This window comes from Hypanus sabinus, chromosome 3, assembly GCF_030144855.1.
Source record: "Hypanus sabinus isolate sHypSab1 chromosome 3, sHypSab1.hap1, whole genome shotgun sequence".
NCBI classification, from domain to species: Eukaryota; Metazoa; Chordata; class Chondrichthyes; order Myliobatiformes; family Dasyatidae; genus Hypanus; species Hypanus sabinus.
Window position 1 is genome coordinate 77,316,211 of NC_082708.1, and position 26,972 is coordinate 77,343,182.

Here is a 26,972-nt window from a genome sequence, read left to right on the forward strand (position 1 = left end):
AGTTCATTTAGACAACATCCGTTACCCCACTTTATCTAACCCGCTTCAAAAAACTCCAAAAGTTTCATCAGACATGACTTTCCATACATAAAGCCATGTTGACTACTGCTGATCAAGCTTGACTACTCAAATGAAGGTAGATCTTTTCCTTCAGAATTCCGTCCAATATCTTCCCTACAAGTGGAGTCAGGCTCATAGGCCTGTTGTTCCCTGGCCTGTCCTTGCTACCCTTCTTGAACAATAGAACAACATTAATACCAAACAGTCTTCTGGAACTGTACCAATGGCTAACAGAACACATAACACAGAACAGTACAGCACAGGAACAGGCCCTTCAGCCCACAATGTTATGCCAATCCAATTAAATTAATTTCTTCTGCCTACACAATTTCCATGTCATTCCATTTTCCTTACATTCATGTGTCTATCTAAATGTCTCTTAAAAGTCCTTAATATATTGGCCTTTACCACCACCCAAGGCAGCACATTCCAGGCCCCCACCACTCTCTGTGTATAAAAAAAAACTTGCCCCTCATATTTCCTTTGAAATTATTCCCTCTCACCTTAAATGCATGCTCTTTGCTATTAGAGATTTCTACCCTGGGAAACAGATACTGTGTGCCTCCTCTGTCTATGCCTCTTATAATCTTATAAATCTCTATCAGATCTCCTCTCAGGTTTCGCTGCTTCAGAGAAAACAATCCAGGTTTGTCCTATCTCTTGTGTTAGCACATGCCCTCTAATCTAGGCCACATCCTGATAAATCTCTCCTGCACTGTAAATCCTCGACATTCCTCCTACAATGGGGCAACTGGAACCATGTGCAATACTCCAGATGCGGCCTAACTAGAGTTTTATAAAGCTGAAACATACTTTCCTGACATAAGCTCAATGCTTCAACAATAAAGGCAAGCATTCCTAATGCCTTCTTAACCACCCTATCAATTTGTGTAACACACGCAAAATGCTGATGGAATGCAGCAGGACAGGTGGCATCTATAGGAAGAAGTACAGTTGACATTTTGGGCGGAGACCCTTTGTCAGGACTGCTGTGTTCCACCAGCATTTTGTGTGTTGCTTGAATTTCCAGCATCTGCAGATTTCCTTGTGTTTGCGCTATCAGTTTGTGTAGCCACTTTCAGGGAGCTATGAACTTGAACCTTAAGGTCCCTCTGCTCATCAACATTGTAAAGGATCTTAACAGTGCTAATTAAGGGTATCCTACCAGGAACATATTACCCCGGACTCATGATATGACCAATTTAAAAGCCTCCCATTTGCCAACTGTTCCTTTTTCTTTGAAATAAAGTTGCCCCATTGACCCCAGCTAAATCCTGTCTCTGGACTTCAGAGTTGGTCCTGCTCCAGTTCAGGACATAAACCTGTGGACTTGTTCTATCTATTTTAAAGTTGATAGAATTGTGGTCACTGCAGCTAATGTGCTACTCAACTGTCATACCATAGAACCATAGAACACTACAGCACAGTACCGGCCCTTCAGCACTCCATGTTATGTTGACACATATAATCCTTAAAAAAAAGTACTAAACCCACACTACCCCATAACCCTCTATTTTTCTTTCATCCATGACCCTGTACAAGAGGATCTTAAATACCCCTAATGTTTTAGCCTCCACCACCATCCCTGGCAAGTCACTCCAGGCGCTCACAACCCTCTGTGTAAAAAACTTACCCCTGATGTCTCCCCTAAACTTCCCTCCCTTATGTTTGTACATTTGCCCTCTGGTGGTTCCTATTGGTGCCCTGGGAAACAGGCACTGACTGTCCACCCTATCTATGCCTCTCATAATCTTGTAGACCTCTATCAAATCCCCTCTCATTCTTCTACACTCCAAAGAGAAAAGTCCCAGTTCTGCTAACCTTGCTTCATATGACTTGTTCTCCAAACCAGGCAACATCCTGGTAAATCTCCTCTGCACCCTCTCCATAGCTTCCACATCCTTCCTATAATGAGGTGACCAGAATTAAACACAATACTCTAAGTGCGGTCTCACCAGAGATTTCTAGAGTTGCAACATGACCTCTCTACTCTTGAACTCAATCCCCCTGTTAATGAAGCCGAGCATCCCATAGGCCTTAACTACCCTATCAACCTGCGCAGCGACCTTGAAGGATGTATGGATTTGAACCCCAAGGTCTCTTTGTTCATCCACACTCTTAAGTAACTGACCATTAATCCTGTACTCAGTCTTCTGCTTTGTCCTTCCAAAATGCATCACTTCACACTTGTCCGGATTGAACTCCATCTGCCATTTTTCTGCCCAACTCTGCAGCCTGCCTATATCCTCTTGTAACCTTCGACAACCTACAGCTCCATCCACAACTCCTCCAATCTTAGTGTCATCCGCAAACTTACTCACCCATCCTTCCGCCTCTACATCCAGGTCATTTATAAAAATCACAAATAGCAGGGGTCCCAGGACAGATCCCTGCAAGACTCCACTAGTCACCAACCTCCAGGCAGAATACTTTCCTTCCACAACTACCTTCTGCTTTCTTCCTTTAAGCTAATTTTTTAAATCCAAACAGCCAAGATTCCACTTATCCCATGCTTCATGACTTTCTGGATGAGTCTCTTGAGAGACCTTGTCAAATACCTTGCTAAAGTCCATGTAGACCACATCCACTGCCCTACCCTCATCAATTTCTTTTGTTACCTCTTCAAAAAGCTCAATCAGGCTCGTGAGGCACGATCTTCCCTTCACAAAGCCATGTTGATTATCCATGAGTAGACTGTAATGCGCGTAGATCCTATCCTTAAGAATCCTTTCCAGTAGTTTGCAGACCACCAACTTAAGATTCACTGGTCTATAATTCCCAGGTTTCTCCCTATTACCTTTTTTAAACAAGGGAACTACATTTGCCATTCTCCAGTCCTCCGGCACTTCCCCTGTAGCCAAAGAGGATTCGTTTTGTCACTTCAGTTACTTGGCCCACCTTGTTCTCTAAAAGAAAGCAGAAGGACTAGTATTCCTCCTTCTCGAATAGATTCTTCTATATATTATGTGAGGAACTGTCTTGAACATACTGCTTAAATTCCACCCTACTGAGACTGTTTGCAGTCTAGATAGCCCAATTGCTGCCAGGGAGTATTGAAACCTTGCACCATCATGACCTACTACTCTCACAACAAGGTGCCATTTCCCAACACATCTGCTCCTCAAGTTCCTGCTGACTGTTGCAGGCTCTGTAACATAGCTCTACTAAGGTGACCATCTGTAACAAAAAATTATTTTAAACTACGTTATGTTCTTTTCTTGTTCAGCTCTGTGTACTTGCATGCACATCTGCAAACAAGGGAGACACTTCGCACATATTCAACCATAAGAAAACACTTAATTAGAACTAGCACAAATGCAACAGAGAAAGATAAACAAAAGCCTGCAGTAGTAGCAATATAGAAATCAAAATAATAGCATTCACTAAGCAAGCTGATCTCTGCAATGTCGGCGGGACTCACAAATTTCATGCAGCCTGTTATTTCTCTCTCTCTCTCTCTCTCTCTCTCTCTCTCCCCTCTGCACAAAAAAGAGCCTCTCTTTTATACCCTTCAAAACCTTTTACAAAGTACTTTTCCATCTTGACCATAAAATATAGGAGCAAAATTAGGCCAATTGGTCCATCAAGTCTGCTCTGCCATTTCATCATGGCTAATCCAATTTTCCTTTCAGCCACAATCTACTGCTTACTCCCTGTATCCCTTCATGTCCTGACCAATCAAGACAACCTCTGCCTTAAATATTCATAAAGACCTGGCCACCACAGCTGCCTGTGGCAAATAATTCCATAGATTCACCACCCTCTGGGTAAAGAAATTTCCCCTCATCTGTGCTCTAAAAGGATGCCCCTCTATTCTGAGGCTGTGTCTTCTGGGCATATATTCTCCCACTACAGGAAACATCCTCTCCACATTTACTCTATCAAGGCCTTTCACCATTCGATAGGTTTCAATGAGGTCACCTCTCTTTCTTCTGAATTCTAGTAATATGAAGAGTAATCAGACACTCTTCATATGACAAGCCACTCAATCTGGGAAGCATTTTTATGAACCTGCTTTGAAACCTCTCCAATGTCAGCACATCCTTTCTAAGATAAGAGGCCCAAGCCTGCTCACAATACTCCAAATGAGGCCTCACTATAAAGCCTCAACATTACAATTTTGCTTTTATATTTAGTCCTCTTGAAATGAACGCTAACATTGCATTTGCCTTCCTCACCACAGACTCAACATGCAAATTAACCTGTAGGGAATGCTGCACAAGGATTCCCAAGTCCAGTTGCACCTCATTTTTTAGTATTTTCTCTCCATTTAGAAAGTAGTCAATCCTTTTATTGTTTTTTCTACCAAACTGCATGACCATACACTTCCTGACACTATATTCCATCTGCCATTTCTTTGCCCATTCTCCTAATCTGTCTAAGTCCTTCTGTAGGACTGTAATACCATGGGCTCATAGCTTATTAAGCAGCCTCATGTATGGCACCTTGTCAAAGACCTTCTGAAAGTCCAGGTACACATCAACCGGTTCTCCTTTGTCTATCCTGCTTGTTGTTTCTTCACTGAGGTCAGACTATGTGGCCTATAGTTTCCTTTCTTCTGGATCTCTCCCTTCTTGAAGATTGAAGTGATATTTGCAATTTTCCAGTCTTCTGCAACCATTCCAGAATCTAGTAATTCTTGAAAGGTCATTACTAATGCCTCCACAATCTCTACAGCCATCTTTTTTAGAACACTGGGATGTACACCATCTGGTCCAGGTGACTTATCTACCTTCAGACCTTTCATTTTCCCAAGAGCCTTCTCTCTAGTTATGATAATTTCACTCACTTCATCCCCCTTGACACCATACTGCTAGAGGCTGCCAGAATGAAGGATAATGCAAAATACTTATTCAGTTCATCTGCTATTTCCTTTTCCCCATTACTACCTCTCCAGCATCATTTTCCAGTGGTTCAATATCCCCTCTTGCCTCTCTTTTACATTTTATGTATCTGAAGAAATTTTTGGTATCCTTTTTAATATTATTGGCTAGCTTACTTAAATTATCTTGGTGGAGCCAGTTGTACCCTCCCTATCTCTTACGACCTTTAGCACAGAGAAACATATATTTTCACCACTTTGCACTATTATGGCTGCAGATTGGTACTTCCTTGACTTTCTCAAAACATTGCTGTGGACTGATTCTCTTGTACTTTCTCAAAACAACCCCACTCTAAACTAACACCATTTTGTCTTACAGACTTCTATTGGATTTTAGCATAAAACAAGAAGGAATCACATTTAGCTCTTTCCTTACATAACCCCCTGCTTATTTCCAGGTTTTACCCAAATGGCCTTGTTAGATGATCCCTCAGGAATATCCTATTCTACCACTGGATACTGTGAAGGAGGTAAGGAGAGATTCTGAAGGGCCCTCAAAAGGGCTGTTTTGCTGAAAGCGCACATTACAAAGGAGAGTGACTGGCCTTCCAGGCACTAAAGCCCAGCCTCCTTGATTTTACCAGCGGACAAAGGAAATGCAATGGTCTTGAAGTCCTCCGAGGAATATCACAGGGAAGTCCAACAGATTCGGGACAATACCACCTACAGAGTTCAACAGCAGGATCCCACGGATTGGATTGTCAGGATGACCTCTGCTTTACTGAAGAAGTCTGGACTGGCAGCAGACATATACAAGACACTTCTGCCACAGACGCTCATTCCACCGAGACTTTATGGGCTCCCTAAAATACACAAGAAAGGTTTTTGCCCCTGTGGTCTATCATCAGTGGGATAGATTCTTCAATTTACAATCTCACTAAGCATTTAACAACCATACTTCCTCCTGTAGCACCTGTGTGGTGCTTGTCCTATCTCGTGTGTCTTGTCGCCGCACTCTACGAGTATATCACATTGCATAGTAGGCCATCAGTGAGAAGCTCTAGGAGGCAGTGAATAGAAAACACCCATTTCTAGAGCCAAGTTTTGTTTATATAAAACAGCAATGTATACAAAACATATACATGAGTAAGAACAATTGAAAATAACAACATTCTGTCTTAGCTTCCAAATGTCAGGTATCATCAAAAGTCAAATTCCTTTTTAGTTAGAATCAGTTAGATTCATTAGAATAACCTTTATTACTCCAATTTCCCTAGCTAATAAAATCTGGTGTTATTCCCTATTTAACCGTTTAAACCTTTCCTTTTTAGTTATCCCTAATTAATTAGGAAACCAATTGAATTTCTATTCTTAGGTATCATGGTTAACTTCAGTTTTGGTTTCAGGTCAGTGTGTCTACAAATTCAAATTCAACACCAAAAAGAAATTATTTATATACACACACACACATACAGCTTAACTCCTTTCACAACAATTATTCTCCTAACTTTTAAACAAAGTAAATCTCTTTCAGTAACTTATCAAAGTTTTTGCAAAATAATCAGTTCTTCCAGAAAATCAAATTCAGATCCTTCAAATGAGACATAAACTTTTACATCCAACCACATTAAATTCTCTATGTCATTAAACATTTTGTTCCTGTGCTGGTTCTTTATCTTGGGTGGCTTGCCATCTTGTTTCTTGTTTCGTTGGATGAAATAGTTGATCATCCACAGAAAGTCGATTCGCAATACTTAAACAAAAAAGCCTGACCTAATCCCTTGGTATGATTTAATGGAACTAATTCCCAGTTACATGGTAGAGTTCTTGGACACTACCCTCTGATATCGTCTCGCTGTAGCTGCTGCTCGTCATAGCTGAAACTTTAATAAATCCTTTATTGATATCATCTCTTCTCCAGGGGTTTCACCATGACGTTTCTGATAAGTAGGGTGGAGATACTAACTACTAATTCCACTTTAGCAGTTTTTATCTTTAGTTAGTTTCTATAGTTTGCTGTGTTTTTGTCACCTCCCATGCCTGCGTCAGCCAGGCCTCAATCTCACATATTTTTTCAAGTTAACTTTCTTTTAAAAAAATTGGTAAACCTCATTTTCATCTGTCCACAAGTGAAGCTTTCCAACATGACATCTTTGGGTTTAATTAACCTGGGTTACTCTTCCTTAGTTGGAGGCTGTGAGCATCAATTCACTAATTAGACTGACTTTGTTAATATGGTAACCAACATCCAGCTGAACCCGGAGGCCATAATGGCCAGTTTCTACATGGTGTCCCTGTTCATGAGAATTCCCATCAAAGACAGCTTGGTCCTCCTGTGGTGAAAGTTTGATAGGGGTACCATTGATCTTATTGAACACACCCCTACATCAACATACTTCCGCTATAAAGGGAACTACTATGAACAAATAGACAGAGTGGCCATGGGATCTCCTTTGTCACTTACTATTGTTAATTTCTACATGGAGAACTTTGAGGAGAGGGCTCTGAGTTCATTGGCCTTATGCCCCAAATGCTTCTTCAGGTACATCAATTACACCTTCATAGTGTGGCCTCACGGACTCCAGGCACTCCAACAATTCCACGACCATCCTGAGCAGTGTACATACAGACATTCAATTTATGATAGAGGTAGGGAAAAATGGTTTCCTCCCATTCCTGGACATTGTAATATGATGGAAACCAGATAGTAGCCTCAGACATGGCATCAATTGGAAACCCACTCACACGGACTTGTACCTCAACAATAACAGCCACCATCACACCTCCCAACATAGAGTGGTCCTTTCTACTTTGATTAACCGTGTGAAAACTATTTCAGATCCAGAGAGTCTCCCTGAGGAAACACAACATTCCTACAGAATGGCTTCAAGGTGAAGGCTGTCAAACAGGCCCTTAAAAGGGCTGACAGAAATACCAGGAATCCTAACAACTACTAGAAACCTGTCATTACTGACTGTCTTCCCTATATTTCCACAGTTTCAGTAAGGATCACCAGGATCCTGAAGAAATACCAGATTAACACCATCCATAAACTCATAAGGAAGCTTAAGTCACAGTCGTGTGGGTCAAAGATGACCTGCGACTTGGGTCGGCTTGCGTTTACAGGATTCCCTGTGACTGTGGAGCACCTTACGTCGGCCAGACAGGATGCACAGTGGAAACCCACATCAAGAAACACAGGAGGTGTATCCGTTTGAGTTACCCGGAGAAAACGGCAGGAGCAGAACGTTGCATTCGCAAAGGCCACAGGATTGTATTTGATGGCATAAAGCTACTGTGCCGCACTAATGGCTTTTGGGAACACCTGGTAAAGGAAGCTATTGAAATAAAACTAGAGGAAAAGAATTTTAACAAAGATCAAGGTCTCGCTCTAAGTAAGAACTGGATTTAAATTGTAAACAAGATGGGAGAGCGGAAACCTGATTGGATGAAGAAGATGGCAGTTTATCATCGAAATGTCAATTATAATCGATACCTGTATCAAGAAGTGATCACTTGTCATATACGCCAGAAAAGCACTAGATCCTTTTTCATATCTTAATCTGTATTTCTATTAAATACGTAATTTGGTACTCAGTTAAACAGTATTTCGTCTTTATTATACATTTTTAACTATTTCCATGAAACTTTAGCTAATGGGGGCAGCCGCTTATTTGGGCCAAAATGTATTAGTCCCAATGTGTCCCAATTAACTGGAATCCACTGTATTTCATGCCAATGGTTAATGTTGATTTACAATTAAAGTTAATCATATGGAATTAATTTGGAGCAAGAAAATGCAATGGCTGATCTGTACTGCATTTGTATTTATTTTTTATTGAAATACCCTTCAAGCCACGCAACCCTGCAACTCAACAATTTAATCCCAGCCTAATCACGGGACAATTTACGATAACTAGTTAACCAATGAATTACTACGTTTTTGGACTGTAGGAGGAAACTGGAGCACCCAGAGGGAGCATGTTTAGAATGTACAAATTCCTTACAGGCAACGACAGGAATTGAACCTGGATCGCATGTACTGTAAAGCGCTGCACTAACCACTACTCTACCGTGCCACACATGTTGCTTACAACTTTTGATAATTTAATAGAATAAAATCTGTTGATTTTTATCTTGAATTTGCCTATTATAGAAAGGACTGGCTGGGGATGTGAGCGATTGTACCTATTTGTATAACAAATTAGTTATACAAAGTTATTGCCCAAAGCCGTTGAGAAAACAATGAACAAAACTGACTTTTGCACACGAAGCAATGCGAGGCTCCACAATCCTCACGGTACAGTGGGTCATTTTGTAACAGCGTCGATACAGAAACATTCTAATGAGGGGAAGCCATCGTGAATTTGGTTGAAAACACTCCTGGTGCTTTTCTTCATCATTTGTAAGGTCATTAAAGATTAGCATTCTTGTGGCTTTGTCTTAGGTCTGAATTGCCTTACAGTAAACAGACATTATTCCAAATACTCCACACCAGGGTGCTTTTGATCTGAGAATCTAAATCATTTTCATTTTATAATTACTGCATCGAAGAAAACTGTACAGCAAAGTTTGAATTTAACAATTCATGGAGGAAGATTTATTTATCTCATTTCAGATTAAATCCTTTGGGGCACATGAATTCCATTAAAGTTGAAATAATTTTAATGAAGGGTTAAATGAGTTAATAAATAGTTAATAAAGTTAAATGAGAGTCACTGGGTGAGTTTAATAGATAACAGTTTCTGTTCATCCATAAATCAACACAATATCTCCTGCTACTTCGTATCACTTGCACGGAGAAATTCCAATTGCAGCACCTTTAGGACACCACTGCTCCGAGAAAACTTAGTAATTTACCAAACCCTTCAGATTCAAGATGACATCGGTGAAATATAGTAAGGGCAAGGAGTGGCTATTGATCCCCTGCTTTAAAAGCTACTTTAAAACTACTTAGTGAGTGGTCTGTCTGCTCCAATAACATGCAGAATTGAGCTATGGTTCACGTTTCAGGAGAACATTTGTCTGGACCATAAGATGGAGTCCTGGCTGCATAGTGCAGAAGATCTTCACAAAGACTAAACAAACTGGTCCTGTTCAATCTGAATTAAATTGAATTGAATTGACTTTATTTCTTGCATCCTTCATATACATGAGGAATAAAAATATTTACATTATGTCTTCGTCTGAATGTGCAATGTGTAGTTTATAGTAATTTGTAATGAATGCTATGTACAACAGGACAGTCAATATAACATAGAAATCCAATTGAATCAGCATGAATTAATCAGTCTGTTGGCCTGGTGGAAGAACTGTCTGGAGCCTGCTGGTCCTGGCTTTAATGCTGCGGTACCATTTCCCAGATGGCAGCAGCTGGAACAGTTTGGGTTGGGGTGACTCGGGTCCCCAATGATCATTTGGGCCCTTTATATGCAACTGTCCTGCATAATGGGAGGTTCACATCCACAGATGCGCTGGGCTGTCCACACCACTCTCTGCAGAGTCCTGCGATGGAGGGAAGTACAGTTTCCAGACCAAGCAGTCATGCAGCCAGTCCTGGGTACTTTGTAGAAAGTCCCCTTTAGAAAATCCTTAGGATTTGGGAACTCATGCCAAACTTCTTCATCCATCTGAGGTGAAAGAGATGCTGCTGTGCTTTTCTCACCACAATCTGCAGCATTCTGAGAAATCCTGATTTAAGCAATAACAGAGCAAAGGGAGAAGGCTAACACAAGCTTTCAAAATATTGTAGACTGACTTACAATGTCCATTTATTTTCAATGAATTGGAAAGAATACACATAATTTTAAGATTTTAATTTGTGCGAAGTGGATGAAAAGGTAAGGACAGCTGCAAGTTGCCCTGAATGATTTGTTAGGCAATTCAGAGGACCAGCCATGTTACTCTGAATCTTAAATTACTTATACAGCACCTCACGTAAGGATTGGGTACATAACTTTTCAAAACTGAATTCAAGACAGAGAGGCAGAGCGAAGTCAAGATGGCGCTAAACTGTGACTCATTTGCTTACGTCTTCGGAAACAGCTCTACTTCTATCTTTGACATCTCTTTTTCCCTTTTCAAGATTCTTTTGAAGACCCTGACCTGGAGTTGCACTCTGACTTCGGTACCTTGTGGGAATGGGACTGGCTTTCAGGGCCTCACGACCGGTCGCTTTTGGATATATCAAGGACGTGGCCTGGAAGGCGAGTGTGCCTTCAGGGTTCCAGATTTTTGTGGCTCTGGGGATGTGCTGATTCTAGGCCGGTGCTCCTGACTGAGGCATTGTGGGAGAACACGGAACATCAGGAGCAGTGGGTTAGCTGCCGGGGGTTGTGTGTCCGGAGAGCTGCACCTTCCTGGGGCCGTCTCTCTGGTTGCAGATTTTGGAAAAAGTAACGCAATAGACTTTTAACATCATAAATCAGTGAGTTGTTTATGTCTCTCCTTTTGCTCTTTTTCCCTTATTAGGGAGAGAGAGAGAGAGCTTGTGGTATGTTGAACTACTGGGTGAACGAATATTCTTTGGGGTACTGCAAGTCTGTGTCTTTATTAATGCTTTGCTGCATGCCTGAGTTCTCGGTGGTGGGTGCTGATGCTTTTTTGCTGGTGGGGGGATTGTTGCCTTGCTGCTGCTTGTCCGTGGGAGGGGGAAGTGGTGGGGGGACCTTTGAGGTTCTAACATTTAACTGTTGTTCATTCTTTGGGGCACACCTCTGTTTTCATGGATGTTTGTGAAGAAAAAGAATTTCAGAACGTATATTGTTATACATTTCTCTGACATTAAATGTAGCTATTGAACCTATTTTTAATGGCAACAATTGCTGTTGAGGGGTGGGGATAGTTGGGGGAAGCAGAGGCCACCTGCTAAATTAGACACTGGGTCTTGTTTAAATGATCCCCTGGCACCCAGTGAGTTGAAGTTTCCCATCCCTACTTCAAGGGTGGATCAGCATTAAGGTCTGATGGGAGAAATCAGGTAGCAGAAATTCAATCAAATAGTTACCAATTTGAGTCTGGTGTAGTAGGGAAGATCTGGAACAGCAGTTTCTCTGTTTCTCTAAGATTTGCTAAAGTAAAGTCTGATTTCAAGGGGCCTGTCTCACAAGCCCAGGCATCTTATATCTTACAGAAGCTAGTTTTAGGACAATCACTACCTGCACTGGTGCAATGGAGTAATTTTGAGCTGAGAACAGATGCAATATTGCAATGTCAGTGAAGTTGGGTAGAATTCCTAGCTCCTTTGGAAAAGTTTTAACAACAGTATTCTCAGAGACTTCCCTTTCTTTTGAGGGCTACTTAGGGAACCTGGTGACAGCTTGATCTGCACTTCCCACCTGTGTGAAATCATATCCGTGAATTGGTTTGTTATGTCCTCCTCTACATATCTGAAATCATATCTGTAAATTGGTTGTTATGTCCTCCTCTGCATATATGAAAGGCACACTCTCAGGATTGCATGAACTTTATGAATTTCTGTAAAGTGGTGCATTGCAGAAACTACAGAAGGTTGTAAATTTAGTCGGCTCCATCTTGGGCACTAGCCTACAAATTACTCAGGACATCTTTAGGAAGTAGTGTCTTAGAAAGGCAGCATCCATTATTAAGGACCTCCAGCACCCAGGGTATGCTCTTTTCTCATTGTTACCATCAAGCAGGAGGTACAGAAGCCTGAAGGCACACACTCAGCAATTCAGAAATAGCTTCTTCCCCTCTGCCATCTGATTCCTGAATGGATGTTGAAGCTTTGGACACTACCTCACTTTTTAATATACAGTATTTCTGTTTTTGCACATTTTTTAATAATCTATTCAATATGTGTAATTTAATTGTTTATTTATTATTATGTTTTATTTTATTTATTATTACTATTCTTTTTCTGTCTCTGCTAGATTATATACTGCATTGAACTGCTGCTGCTAAGTTAACAAATTTCACGTCACATGTTGATGATAATAAACCTGATTCTGATTCTGCTTCTGATTCTGTTTTGACAAGATGGTCTTGGTTTGCAAATTGTTGTGAAAAATATATGCAACCCTTAGTTTTCTCATTCTCTTGTATTTTACATAATTAAAGATGAAGGTTGGCACGTTACCTTGAGACAACTTACCTAGCTGTTCACATGGAGAATTTTGATCTAAACCTAGTTTTCAAGATTTAAGGTTCATTAATGTCATTTCCAGTACCCAAGTGCAAAGGAGAACAAAATAATTGTTACTCCAGATCTGCTGCAGCACAAAAAACCCACAATAATTAAAATACATTAAATAAATACATAAGATAGCCTAAATATATAGATTGATTGTATGTCCATAAAGTGATGCTGGATATACAGTAGGAGTGGCTTTACATGAGGTGGCTCTGACAGGAAAGTTGTGGTGGGCAGTGTGGAGAGTTGGGTTAGTGTTGGATGTGTTGATCAGCTTTCCTGCTTGGAGAAAGTGACTGCTCTGAGTCTGGTGGTCCTGGTGTGGAAGCCACGAAGCTTTCTCCTTGATGGGTATGGGACAAACAGTCCATGAGCAGGGTGGGTGGGATCCTTCATGATATTGTTAGACTTTTTCCGGCACCTTTCTGCATATATGTCCTTGCTGGCAGGTAGGGTGGAGCTGGGGATGGATTACCTGTTGTAGAGCCTTTCTGTCTGCCGCAGTGCAGTTTTGGTACCATGCAGAGATGCAGCTTATAAGGTGCTCTCTACTGCACATCTTACAAGGTCGTGAGTATTGACGTGAATGGTCCAGCTCTCTTCAGCCTCAGCAGAATGTGGAGACATTGGTGAGCCTTGTTGATTGTGTAGGATGTGTTCTGCAACTAGAAGAGGTTGTGAAAGATAGGCACTCCCAGGAATTTGATACTTTTCACAGTTTCCATTGCTCTGCCGCCAATGTAAAGAGGGGTGTGAATGGAATGAGTTCACCTGAAGTTAATAACTATTTCCTTTGTCTTGTTGACACTGTGGAAGCGGTTATTTGCCTTGAGCTCTTCCACTTCCTCTGTGTAGACCATCTGATTGTTGTTGGTGATGAACCCCACCGCAGTCATCTCATCGGCAAATTAGGCAATACGATTACTCAGGTGTCTGGCTTTGTAGTCATGTTCGAGCAGAGTGTACAGCAGTGGGCTCTGCACACATCCTGGAGGTGGGGGCAGGGGAGGACCCAATTAAAAAAACAATACAACTATCCAAAAAGAACATTCAAAAGATCTGTCTTCGGGAAATTGCTAGAAGTCATGTTAAAGGCATAAAAGTAAGACACTTAGTAAAATTGAAGGTAATTAGGCAAATTTAATCTGTTTTTTGAAAGGGAAATCACCTTTGGCCAATTTATCAATTAATATGATGCACCATGTACATATAAAGAAAAACTGGTCAGTTGCTGTAACTTCCTGAAGGCATTTTCTGAGTTGCCACATCAACGGTTATAGCAGAAAATACAATCAGGTACAGGACCAAACACACTGGCATGGGTGAAGATTCAATATCAAACATGAGACTAGGCTTCTTAGGTGGACAAGATACGTGTCTCACTTGAACTTTTAATAGCTCACACACAAAGATAAGCAAAACTTTGGGTTGTGAAGAGAATATCAGAGGATTATGAAGACAAAGACAGGTCCACAGTTGCATGAATGAGACAGTAGCTTGAAAGCAGAGATTGTGTGAGAGAATTGTTTTCTGATAGGTATTGAGCCAGTGTTGGGACCACTGATTAAGTTCATGAACAAGTTTGCAGGTTAACATTTCTACATTTGCAGATGACACAATGCTTGGACATGTATAAACCTTTGTAATAAGCTCCAGAAAAACAGATAGTTTGGCTAAAAGGGCAGATAAGTGGCGCATATGGAACTTCATAAGGAAAGACAAGGGAGATAGCTCTCTACAAGGGAAAAAGGACTTGTTGTGCAAGTCCTAGAAAGAGGCAGAATATGTGGAGAAAATTGATCGTGAAGCATCAAAACATTGTGATTCACAACAAAGAACATGTACAAAACAGTGAAGCACTGTGTCCTATTCTGATCTCTATAATTCAGTTAGGATCTGAAGTCTTGAAGATAATGCAAAAGAGACATAGAAGAATTGTTTCAGGGATGATAGAGGTAATGGATTTCTGCAACAAGGTTAGGATCCACTGCCTTGTCTTCATCAACTTTCTTGGTAAATTCTGAATTCTAAATGCCCTGATGGATACAGACGACGATGAGATGATGCCCCAGTCTCCTCTACCTCCCAACACCCCAACCTCTGACGACTCAGCCTAACACACCATTATCAGTGTGCTCACTGTCTTCCCAATTCCGGTAAGTGATACTACACTGAGTGTACATTATTTTTACTTTATAGAGGCTGTGTATTTTTATGTGTTATTTGGTAGCTTCATAGCTTAAAGGTTACTGGAAAAAATGCTTCTGCCGGGACCACTTGCGCCGCGTGTTACTCTTCCAATATTTTTATTAATATATGCAAGAATATATAACAATATATATTTAAAAAATTTCTAACAGAAACAAACAATAGAAAAATTGAACTGTATAGGACTGAGTAACATATGTGTATATAGTACTCCGGTAATGATTACTAATTCTGCAAATTTATAAAGAGTATACATTAGGAATTTCACCTATATAAAAAAAATCTAGCCCCTACCAAGAAAGCCAATGGGTAAGAACAAGGAAAAAATTTTTTTTAAAGAAGTGTCGCCAAGTTGTTAACAAAGAATAACATAATTAATAACATCTATGTAGAAAAAAATCCTTTCACAAGTTAGAGTAGTAGTTCATAAAAGGACCCCATGTCGTATAAAAGTACTGTACTGAATTAGCAATAGAACACCGAATCTTCTCCAAACTAAGATGAGTCATAATGTCTTCTAACCACTGCATATGAGTAGGAGATACTGCTTCCTTCCATTTAAGCAAAATCCGTCTTCTCGCCATAAGTGAGATAAAAGCTAGAACATACAAGTCTGAGGGAGTTAAAGTTATATCTTGAGTTCCGAGAATACCAAAGAGAGCAGTAAGAGGATTAGGTTCAAAGTTAGTGTTAAAAAGTTCAGAAGCTGGGACATAACCAAAACATATGAATTAACGAAGCACTGGCTGAATTACATTTGTCACAAGTTGGAGAAATATCAGAATAAAAATGGGATAATTTCTCTTTGGACAAATAGGCTCTATGTACCACTTTAAATTGTACCAAGATGACTTATTCACTAATTTCAAAATGACATTACAATCTTCATCAGAGATTTGCATATTCAGATCATGCTCCCAAGCTTGCCTAATATTATGTAAAGAAAGCTGCTTAAACATAAGCAGTTTAGAGATTGATCCATCAAAAAAAGGTTCAAATTTAAAATATTATCTAAGAGACTCTTATCTGAACTTAAAGGAAAGGTAGCCAATTAAGAAAACAGAAAAACGCTGTGTGTTTCTGCCGAGAGCGCTTGTGTGAGATTTTCACTGCGGTGGGCAATGCTGCAATAATTGTAAAAAAGTATTCCTACATTATATAGGCTGTGTATTTATCAGATCATTCCTGCTTTTATTTTAGGTTTTATGTGTTATTTGGCATGTAGGTAATTTTCTGGGTCTGCGAACGCTCACACATTTTTCCCATATAAATAGATGGTAATTGCTTCTTCACTTTACGACATTCTGGCTTACGAACCGTTTCATAGGGACACCCTACCATCGACTAGCGGGGGAAACCCGTATCTCGGTTTTTGCATTATTTTTAATTTAACTATTCAATACTTATTGTAATTGATTTACTTGTTTTCTATATTATCATGTATTGTACTGTACTACTGCTGCTAAGTTGACAAATCTCACAGCATATGCTGATGATATTCAACCTGATTCTGATTCTTAATGCTTTTGACAGAAAAACTCTGAACAGATATCTCTATCACTAAACTGCAAAAATTATTGATTCAATGCCCCAGTATTCTACAGTACTGTATAACCATAAAGCATAGGATCAAAACTAGGCTATTCAGCCCATCAAGTCTGCTCTACCATTCCATCACGGCTGATTTATTATCCTTCTCAACCCCATTTTCTCACCTTCTCCCTGTAACTTTTGACACCATTACTAATCAAGAACCTTTCATCCTCCGCTTCAAGTATGCCCAATGATTTGGCCTCCATACCATTAATGGAAATGAGTTCCACAGATTCACCAACCTCTGGTGCAAGAAATTCCTGCTGATCTCTGTTTTAAAGGGGTGTCCTTGTATTCTGAGACTGTGCTCCCTGGTCATACACTCCTACACTATAGGAAACATCCTCTCCTTGTCCAATCTATCACCCCTCATTCTTCTAAACTTCAGCATGTACAGGCCCAGAACCATCAATCACTCCTTGGACAGTAATCCGTTCTTTCCTGGTATCATTCTCATGAACCTCCTCTGAATTCTCTCCAATGCCAGCACAACCTTTCTCAGGTAAGGTGCCCATTACTGTTCAGAATACTCCAAGTGCAGTCTGACCAATGCTTTATAAAGCCTCAGCATTACGTCCTAACTTTTATATTGTTGTCCTCTTGAAATGAATGCTAACATTGTTCTTACCTTCCTTACCACTGACTCAACCTGCATGTTAACTTTATTTTAAAATCTTTTTATTGATTATTATTGAAGATAGACAAAAAAGATACATTAAGTCAATATGTCATTATGTGCAATAAGGAATTAAATTAGCAAATAACTGATTAACAAAGCTAAGCAATATATCAATAATAATAAAAAAGTAGTATTAAGAATTTTTTTTGAAAGAAGGAAAAATACCCCTTCTGACTAAAAAAACCCCTACTAACTAAAAAAAAAGCAAGAAAACCCCCATTGGGAGCACAATCTTGGAGCTATACATCATACAAGCTTCCAAAAAAAAACATCAATCCGCCAACTCAAATCCACTTAAAGAAAAATTGGAAGGAAACCATATTAATTTACTCAAATCAGATGATAGTAGTGGGCAAAGGAACCCCACCTTTTCTCAAAATCGAATTGAGGATCAAAAGTTCGTCTTTTGATTTTCTCGAAACTAAGCAATAACATCACCTGAGAAAACCATTGTATCAAAGTAGGAGCAGAAGCATCTTTCCATTTCAACAGAATAGCCCTTCTGGCCAATAATGTAACAAATGCAATCACTTGTTGGTCTGATGAAGAAATACCATGAATATATTGAGGGATTATACTAAATAAAGCTGTCAATTTATTAGGTTGTAAATTAATTTTTAAAGCTTTAGAAATTGTAGAGAAAATAGACTTCCAAAAATGTTTCAGTACAGAACACGACCAAAACATATGTGTCAATGTGGCTGTCTCTGTCACTCGGACTATCAACATTAGGAAACATTTTAGACAGTATCTCCTTTGTCAAGTAGTAACGATGTACAATTTTAAATTGAATTTAAGAGTTATTGGCACAAATCGAAGAAGAATTGACCAACTTCAAAATCCGCAACCAATCTTCTGTTATCAAAGTCCTGTTAAGCTCTCTCTCCCAATCTTGCTTAATCTTAAGTGAAGGCTAATTGTGCTGCTGTAACAATAAATTATAAATTTTCCTAATAAAACTCTTCACTAAAGGATCCATTTTAAAAATAATGTCTAACAGGCCAGAATCTTGTATATATGTAAAATTATTTAAATATTTTTGTAAGAAGTATCTGACCTGAAGATACTGCAGGAAATGTGAAGATGAGAGAGTGTATTTAGTTCCTAATTTCTCAAAAGACATCAGTCGGCCATCTTGGGACAAATTGGTGAAGGAATAAACCCCTTTATTCCTCCAAAGAAGAAAAGTAGGATCACTTAATGAAGCTTTAAATAAATAATTTCAATAAATTAAACTAAAAAGTTTAAATTTTTAAGATTAAAAAAATTACAAAACTAGAACCAAATTTGTAATAACTGCTTAATCACAGGACATAAATTTAAATTAATAATTTTGGTCAGTTGTACAGGCAGAGAAGCTCCTACCAATGAGGTTAAATGAAACTGTTTCACAGCATTCAATTCCAAATCAGCCCAAGGTGGTCGATCATCTCTATCAGCCCAATATAACCAAAAACATATAATGTATATCAACAGCCCAATAATACATTCTTAAATTAGGCAAAGCAAGACCTCCATTTAAAGAATTTTTTTGTAAATGATATTTAGCAATTCTTGGTCTTTTATTATTCCAAACAAAAGATGAAATAATGGAGTTAACCTGATCGAAGAACTTCTTAGTTAAAAAAAAAGGATATTTTGAAATACATTTAAAAATTTTGGTAAAATCATCATCTTAACTGCATGGATTTGACCGACTACCGAAAGTGTAAGTGGATTCCATCTACAAAATAATTGCTTCATAAAATCCACTAAAGGAACCAAATTAGCTTTATAAAGATCTTTATGATTTTTAGTGATAATAATACCTAAATATTTAAATAAGTCTGTAACTCTAAAAGGAATGTCATCATATATAGAAGCAGAATCGTTTAGGGGAAATAATTCACTTTTATGAAGCTTTAGTTTATATCCCAAAAACTTTCCAAAATCATTTAATAGTTTCAATAAACTAGAAATTGATTCTTCAGGATTCCAAATATAAACTAAAAGATTGTCAGCATATAGAGAGATCATATGAATAGTCCCACTTATAAAAATTCCATGAATATCTTTAGCTTCACAAAGTGCGATGGCCAAAGGTTCCAGCACCATATTAAATAACAAAGGACTTAATGGATATCCTTGTCTCATACCCCGTGAAAGCCGAAAAAAGGAGATCTGCAATTGTTAGTAATAACAGTAGCGATAGGGCTTTTATATATCATTCTAATCCACTTATTAAAATTAATACCAAAGCCGAATTTCTCTAAAACATTAAATAAGTATTTCCATTCAACTCTATCAAATGCATTTTCAGCATCAAGAGAGACGACACATTGGGGAGCCTTAGAAAAGAATGAATATATAACACTTAACAGTCTCTGAACATTAGAAAAGGAATAACAGCCCTTTACAAAGCCTGTTTGATCTTGAGGAATAATTTTAGCTAAAAATTTCTCCAGCTGATTAGCCATTATTTTTAAGAGAATTTTAGCATTCACATTTAATAATGAAATAGGTCTATATGAAGCACAGTCAGTAGAATCTCCAAACACATAAAATTGACTTTTCAGTTTAAGTAAATTTCTTTCAATAGGATAAGTTAATAACAAATTATATTGTGATTAGAGTTCAACGCTTTGTTTAAATAAATCGATATTAGGAGAGACTGCATAAATATTATCCATCTTTAATTTGTTCAGAAATTTTATCTAACTCTGTTTTTGTCTGTTTCTTAAGCTTAGCTGAATAGGAAATTATCTGACCACACAAAAATGCTTTAAATGTATCCCATATAATCAATTTTGATACATCTCCCGTATTGTTAAAAAGAAAAAAATCTTTTATCTGAGTCTCAATAAATTTAGACTTTGTAATAAATTTTCTGGAAAATGTCAAGGCAAATTTGCAATAGTGACATCATTTAAGTCAAAAGCTAAACTTAAAGGTGTATGATCCGAAAGAACTATAGAATCAAATTCACATTTCTGGACTTTGGACAAAAATCGGGGATCAACTATAAAGTAATCGATTCTCAAATATTTTTTATGAATGTGTGAAAAGAAGAATAATCTCTATCATTAGGATGTAAATGTCTCCAAATTTCAACCAGGCCAAAATCAATGAGAAAAGAGTTAATAAGTGATGCAGAACAAGTCGGAAGCCGCTGATTAGTTGAACTCTTGTAAATCAAAGGGTTTAAACAACAATTAAAATCACCACCCATTAACAACATATATTCATTTAATTCCAGTAATAAAGTAAGTAGATTTTTAAAAAAAAGAAGGATCATCTACATTAGGTCCATATAGGTTAATCAGAACAATTTTTCTATTACAAAGTGTCCCTTTAACAATTAAAAATCTACCAATAATATCTGACACAATATCTTCTTGGATAAATAAAGTATTAGATTTAATAAAAATAGATACTCCCTTTGTTTTATTTTGACATGTAGCGTGAAATTGAAGGCCCTTCCACATTTAAAAAAAATCTATTTTCTTCGCCTGTTTTGATATGCTTTTCTTGAACAAAAATTATATCGGGTTGGAATCGATTATTGATTTTAAATGTCTTCTTTCACTTAATAGGATGATTCCAACCACGTACATTCCAACTTATAACATTTATCTGTGTAATTGCCATAAAATTTTATTTTATTTAACACATAAATGGATGCATACCAGCGCAGGCTAATCAGAACTAACGGTGATAAGTACAACTATACACAAAATATGCATGCTCCGGAACTCCATAATGAGAAAAAATACCAAAAAGAAGACTAAAATTAATCTTACAATTAATCCTGTAAATGAAAACTAACCCCAATTCTCCCACCACCCCGAACAGCCCAAAATTCGGCAAAAAAAAGCTGAAATGCCTCCCCATAGAGTAAAAAAGAGAGAGACTGCACGAGCTGCCCATTTTATAATAGTGGTTTTAAAAAGCTTTCCTTAATTCCTCCCCCCAGTTACAAAAAAAGACAAGATATGGCCCTAAAATAGAAAAACCCTGCAGAGGAAAAAAATATTTTGCTAAATATACAAAGCAACACAACACCATATCAAGTCATGTTAACTGGTTCTTCTGCCCACTTACAGGCCTTACTTCTAACTCATATATATGCAACTTAAATATCAACCTACTTTAATGCCTTCCATTACTTTACAGAGTATTATTGTACTGAAATAATGGACACTGGTAGGGCTAGGTAATCATTAAAACATGGAACAGATTCCCTGCTGAAATGGTTAATACAAGAGGGCACAATTTTACGGGAATCAGAAGAAAGTATAAGGTAAGGCCTTGTCCTTACTTACCACCCCACCAGCCTCTAGGTCCAACATATAATTCTTCATAACTTCCGCCACCTCCAACGGGATCCCACAACCAAACACATTTTTCCCTTCCCCCCCCCTTTCTGCTTTTTGCAGGGATCACTCCCTACGCGACTCCCTTGTCCACTCGTCCCCCCCATCCCTTCCCACCTATCTCCCTCCTGGCACTTATCCTTGTAAACGGAACAAGTGCTACACCTGCCCTCACACTTCCTCCCTCACCACCATTCAGGGCCCCAGACAGTCCTTCCAGGTGAGGCGACACTTCACCTGTGAGTCGGCTGGTGTGGTATACTGCGTCCGGTGCTCCCGATTTGGCCTTTTATATATTGGCGAGACCCAACGCAGACTGGGAGACCATTTCACTGAATACCTACGCTCGGTCCGCCAGAAAAAGCAGGATCTCCCAGTGGCCACACATTTTAATTCCACGTCCCATTCCCATTCTGATATGTCTATCCATGGCCTCCTCTACTGTCAAAATGAATCCAAACTCAGGTTGGAGGAACAACACCTTATATACCGGCTGGGTAGCCTCCAACCTGATGGCATGAACATTGACTTCTCTAACTTCCGTTAATGCCCCTCCTCCCCTTCTAACCCCATCCCTGACATATATAGTTGTTTGCCTGTTCTCCATCTCCCTCTGGTGCTCCCCCCCCCTTTCTCCTGAGGCCTCCCGTCCCATGATCCTTTCCCTTCTCCAGCTCTGTATCACTTTCGCCATCACCCTTCCAGCTCTTAGCTTCATCCCACCCCCTCCGGTCTACTTCTATCATTTCGCATTTCCCCCCCCCCCCAACTTTCAAATCTCTTACTATCTTTCTTTTCGGTTAGTCCTGATGAAGAGTCTTGGCCCGAAACGTTGACAGTGTTTCTCCCTATAGATGCTGCCTGGCCTGCTGTGTTCTACCTGCATTTTGTGTGTGCTGTTGTTTGAATTTCCAGCATCTGCAGATTTCCTCGTGTTTGCTCTTAGGGTTTTCAGAGATGTTTTTTTCATAGACCAGTGGGTACATGGAAGGGTCTACCATGGGTAGTCATAGAGGCAGATACAACAAGGACATTCAAGAAGCTCCTAAATAGGATCATAGTGAAAGACAAATAGAATTCTCTACAGGACAGAAGCATTAAATTAATCATAAAATAATTTGAAAGGTAAACAGAACAATATGGGCCAAAAGGCCAGCACAACATTGAGCTCCCCATATCCAGCATAAAAGTTCAGAGAAAAACATGTTTATACTTAATCCTTAAAAACACACTGGGGAATGCAAAACAATCTCCAAGGATGCCAAAACTATAAAATTAAACAAAGATAGAAATACCTATGTAACCTCCAGTGAAGAAAAATCAGCACCATTTTCCATATAACTGACACACCCAATGAAATTTTTTTTTAAGAAAAAACTAATTATCTATCAACTAAGCACTCCCAACAATATATATAGGAAAAAACTTTATGAATGATGGAAACTATCACTTAATTAATAAAGGGAGAATAAAACAAATAATAAAACAGATAATCAAACAGTCTATCCATTGTCTTAATTCACTCAGTAGACCAAACAGATTTCAAAAAGTCATTCATCATTCACATCGAAAGGTTCACATCTTCTTTAAATGGTCAATCAATCAAAGGTCATCTTAAGCAAATTAAAAATATTCAAAGCTTATCATCTTTCCCAAAGAACGATTATCCAGCATAAAACCATTCAAACCTTGGCTACAACTAGAATAAAGTTTACATAGTCCAACGCCTTTTTGGGGTCCAGAAAAACACGTGGATTCGAACCTTTGGGAAATAATTTTAATCGAGCTGGATATTGAAGTGATGGGAATAATCCCTTATCATAAGCTATCTTCATGGCTGGAACAAATTTAGATCACAGAGCCATAACCTCCCGTGGATAACCTTCATAAAAACGAAGCTCAGAACCTTTAAATTTAAAAACTTTTTGTTTCCTTGCATATTTTCTGATTGGGTCTTTAACATTAAAACGAAGAAAGGAGACCAAAACTGACCTTGATCTATCTTGGTGAGATGTCACAGTAGAAATTCCATGTGCTCTTTCGATGTCGGGAGGTTGAGATAAAATATCCTAAACAGAGATTGAAACAGGTTAGCAAAATGGTCTAATAAATCTCCAGTCTCAGATCTTTCCTTCAATCCAACAATTCGAATGTTATTCTGATGAGATCTTGCTTCCAAATCGATAATCTTCTGTTGAGACTTCTCCAAACATGCTGATATTTCCACGATTTGCTGCTTCGCCTCTTTAAGTTCAGAATTCAGGGAGTTAATGTTTTCCTGCACAAATTGAAAACTCTCTCGTAATGACTTCATCTCAGAAGAAGTAGCATCAAGTTTTACCGTGTTGTTGTCTTTCTTCTTATCAAGACTCATCAGTGAATTTTCTAAATGTTTGATCCTGGCTGGTGTTTCCTCAGACTTTTTCCCCTTTCCATTGCTGTATTCAGGAAGCTGCTTTCCACTTCTGAAAGATTGTGACATAGTAACAACTATTTCCCACTAAGATCTGACAAATAAAAGTTTAAACTGGGGAAAAGGAAGAATTAATTGCCGCCACACAGATCTGTGTGTCACTCCATTAGATAGTAAGCGGAGTCCCTGAATGTTAACTTTAATGGAATCCTGCACGAAGACTCGCAAGTCCCTTTGCACAAAATTCTGACATCTGAATTTTCTCCACATTTAGAAAATAGTCTATGCCTTTATTTCTTCTACCAAACTGCACAACCAGATACTTCCCTGCACTGTTTTCCATCTGCCACTTCTTTGCTCATTCTCCTAATCAAGTTCAAGTTCAAGAGTGCAAGTTGAATTATCATTGAACCATACATGAATATGGTCAAATGAAACAGCATTCCTCCAGTGCCAAGATGCTAAACCAATTTACCAACCGCATACAGCACACTGCACGTAGCTTATTGCACCACTAGCACATATAAAAACAGAAGGACAGAAGAAACAGGAGCAGCAGTAGGCCATCTGGCCCATCAAGCCTGCTCTGTCATTCGGTAAAATCATGGCTGATCTGGCCATGGACTCATCTCCACCTACCTGCCTTTTCCGCCATAACCCTTAATTCCTCTACTATGCAAAAACCTACCCAACTTTGTCTTAAATGTATTTACTGAAGTAGCCTCCACTGCTTCATTGGGCAGAGAATTCCACAGAGTCACCACTCTCTGGAAAAAGCAGTTCCTCCTCATCTCCATCCTTAATCTATTCCCCAGAATCCTGAGGCTATGTCCCCTAGTTCTAGTGTCACCTACTAGTGGAAACAACTTTCTTGCCTCTATCTTAATTTTATATGTTTCTATAAGGTCTCCTTTCGTTCTTCAATCATATAGTTATGATTGTTGAAAAACTTATAGTGACAAAAATATATATAGTCCAAGTCCCTGAGTGGCATGACTGTAGGCTGATGGTAAATTGCCCTTGTCCAGCTTGTTCTTCCACTGAGTGAACACCGAGGGGCAGCACTGAGCGAACTCTGGATGGCAGTACCGAGTGAACACTGGATGGCAGCACCGAGTGAACACTGGAGAGCAGCACCGAGTGAACACTGGATGGCAGCACCGAGTGAACACTGGAGAGCAGCACCGAGTGAACACTGGATGGCAGCACCGAGTGAACACTGGAGAGCAGCACCGAGTGAACACTGGAGAGCAGCACCGAGTGAACACTGGATGGCAGTACCGAGTGAACACTGGATGGCAGCACCGAGTGAACACTGGAGAGCAGTACTGAGTGAACACTGGATGGCAGCACCGAGTGAACACTGGAGAGCAGCACCGAGTGAACACTGAATGGCAGTACCGAGTGAACACTGGATGGCAGCACCGAGTGAACACTGGAGAGCAGCACCGAGTGAACACTGGATGGCAGCACCGAGTGAACACTGGAGAGCAGCACCGAGTGAACACTGGAGAGCAGTACCGAGTGAACACTGGAGAGCAGCACCGAGTGAACACTGGATGGCAGCACCGAGTGAACACTGGATGGCAGCACCGAGTGAACACTGGAGAGCAGTACCGAGTGAACACTGGATGGCAGCACCGAGTGAACACTGGAGAGCAGCACCGAGTGAACACTGGAGAGCAGCACCGAGTGAACACTGGAGAGCAGTACCGAGTGAACACTGGATGGCAGCACCGAGTGAACACTGGAGAGCAACACCAATGGGAAGGATCCTTTCTTCTGGTCAAACTCCTTCCGCAGACTCCCTGCTTACTCAACACTACCTGCAACTTCAACCATCTTTGTATCATCCGCAAGCTTGGCCCATAGCCATGAAATCTGCCATCCTGATCAATGGCATAGAACATGCAGAGAAGCAGTCCCAACATCGACCCATGTGAAATGCCACTACTCATTGGCAGTCTAGTCAAGAGAGCCCCCCTTTCTAAATCATCTGCCAGTCAGCCAGTCTTCCATCCATGCTAGTAATATCATGGGCTCTTACCTTGCTAAGCAGCTTAATGTGTGGCATCTTGTCAAAGGCCTTCTGAAAATCCAAGTAAACAACATCCCCGATCTTGCCTAGATTCCAGAATCTAGTGATTCTTGAAAGATTACTACTAATGCCTTCACTATCTTCTCAGCTATCTCTTTCAAACCCCTAGAGTGTAGACCATCTTTTTCCAGACGAGTTCTTGACTCTCAGCCCTTTCAGCTTCCCAAGCACCTTTTCTTTAGTTACAGTGACTACACTCACTTCTGGCTCCTGACATGCTTCAATTTCTGGCAAACTTCCAAAGTGAAGACTGACAAAAAAATACATTGAATTTGTCCACCATTTCTTTGTCCCCATTTGCTACCTCTCCAGTGTCATTTTCCAACAGTCCAATATCCACTCTTGCTTCTCTTTTACTGTTTATATATCTGAAAAAATTTAGTTTTTTCTTGTATTATTAACTAGTATACCTTCATATTTCATCCTTTCTCTCCTTATTGCCTTTTGTGTTTCCTTTCATTGGTTTCTAAAAGCTTCCCAATCCTCTAGCTTCCTACTAATTTTGCCACAGTATGCCCTTACTTTTGTTTTTATGCTGTCTTTGATTTCCCTTGTCAGTCATGGTTGCCTCATCCTCCATTTAGAACACTATTTC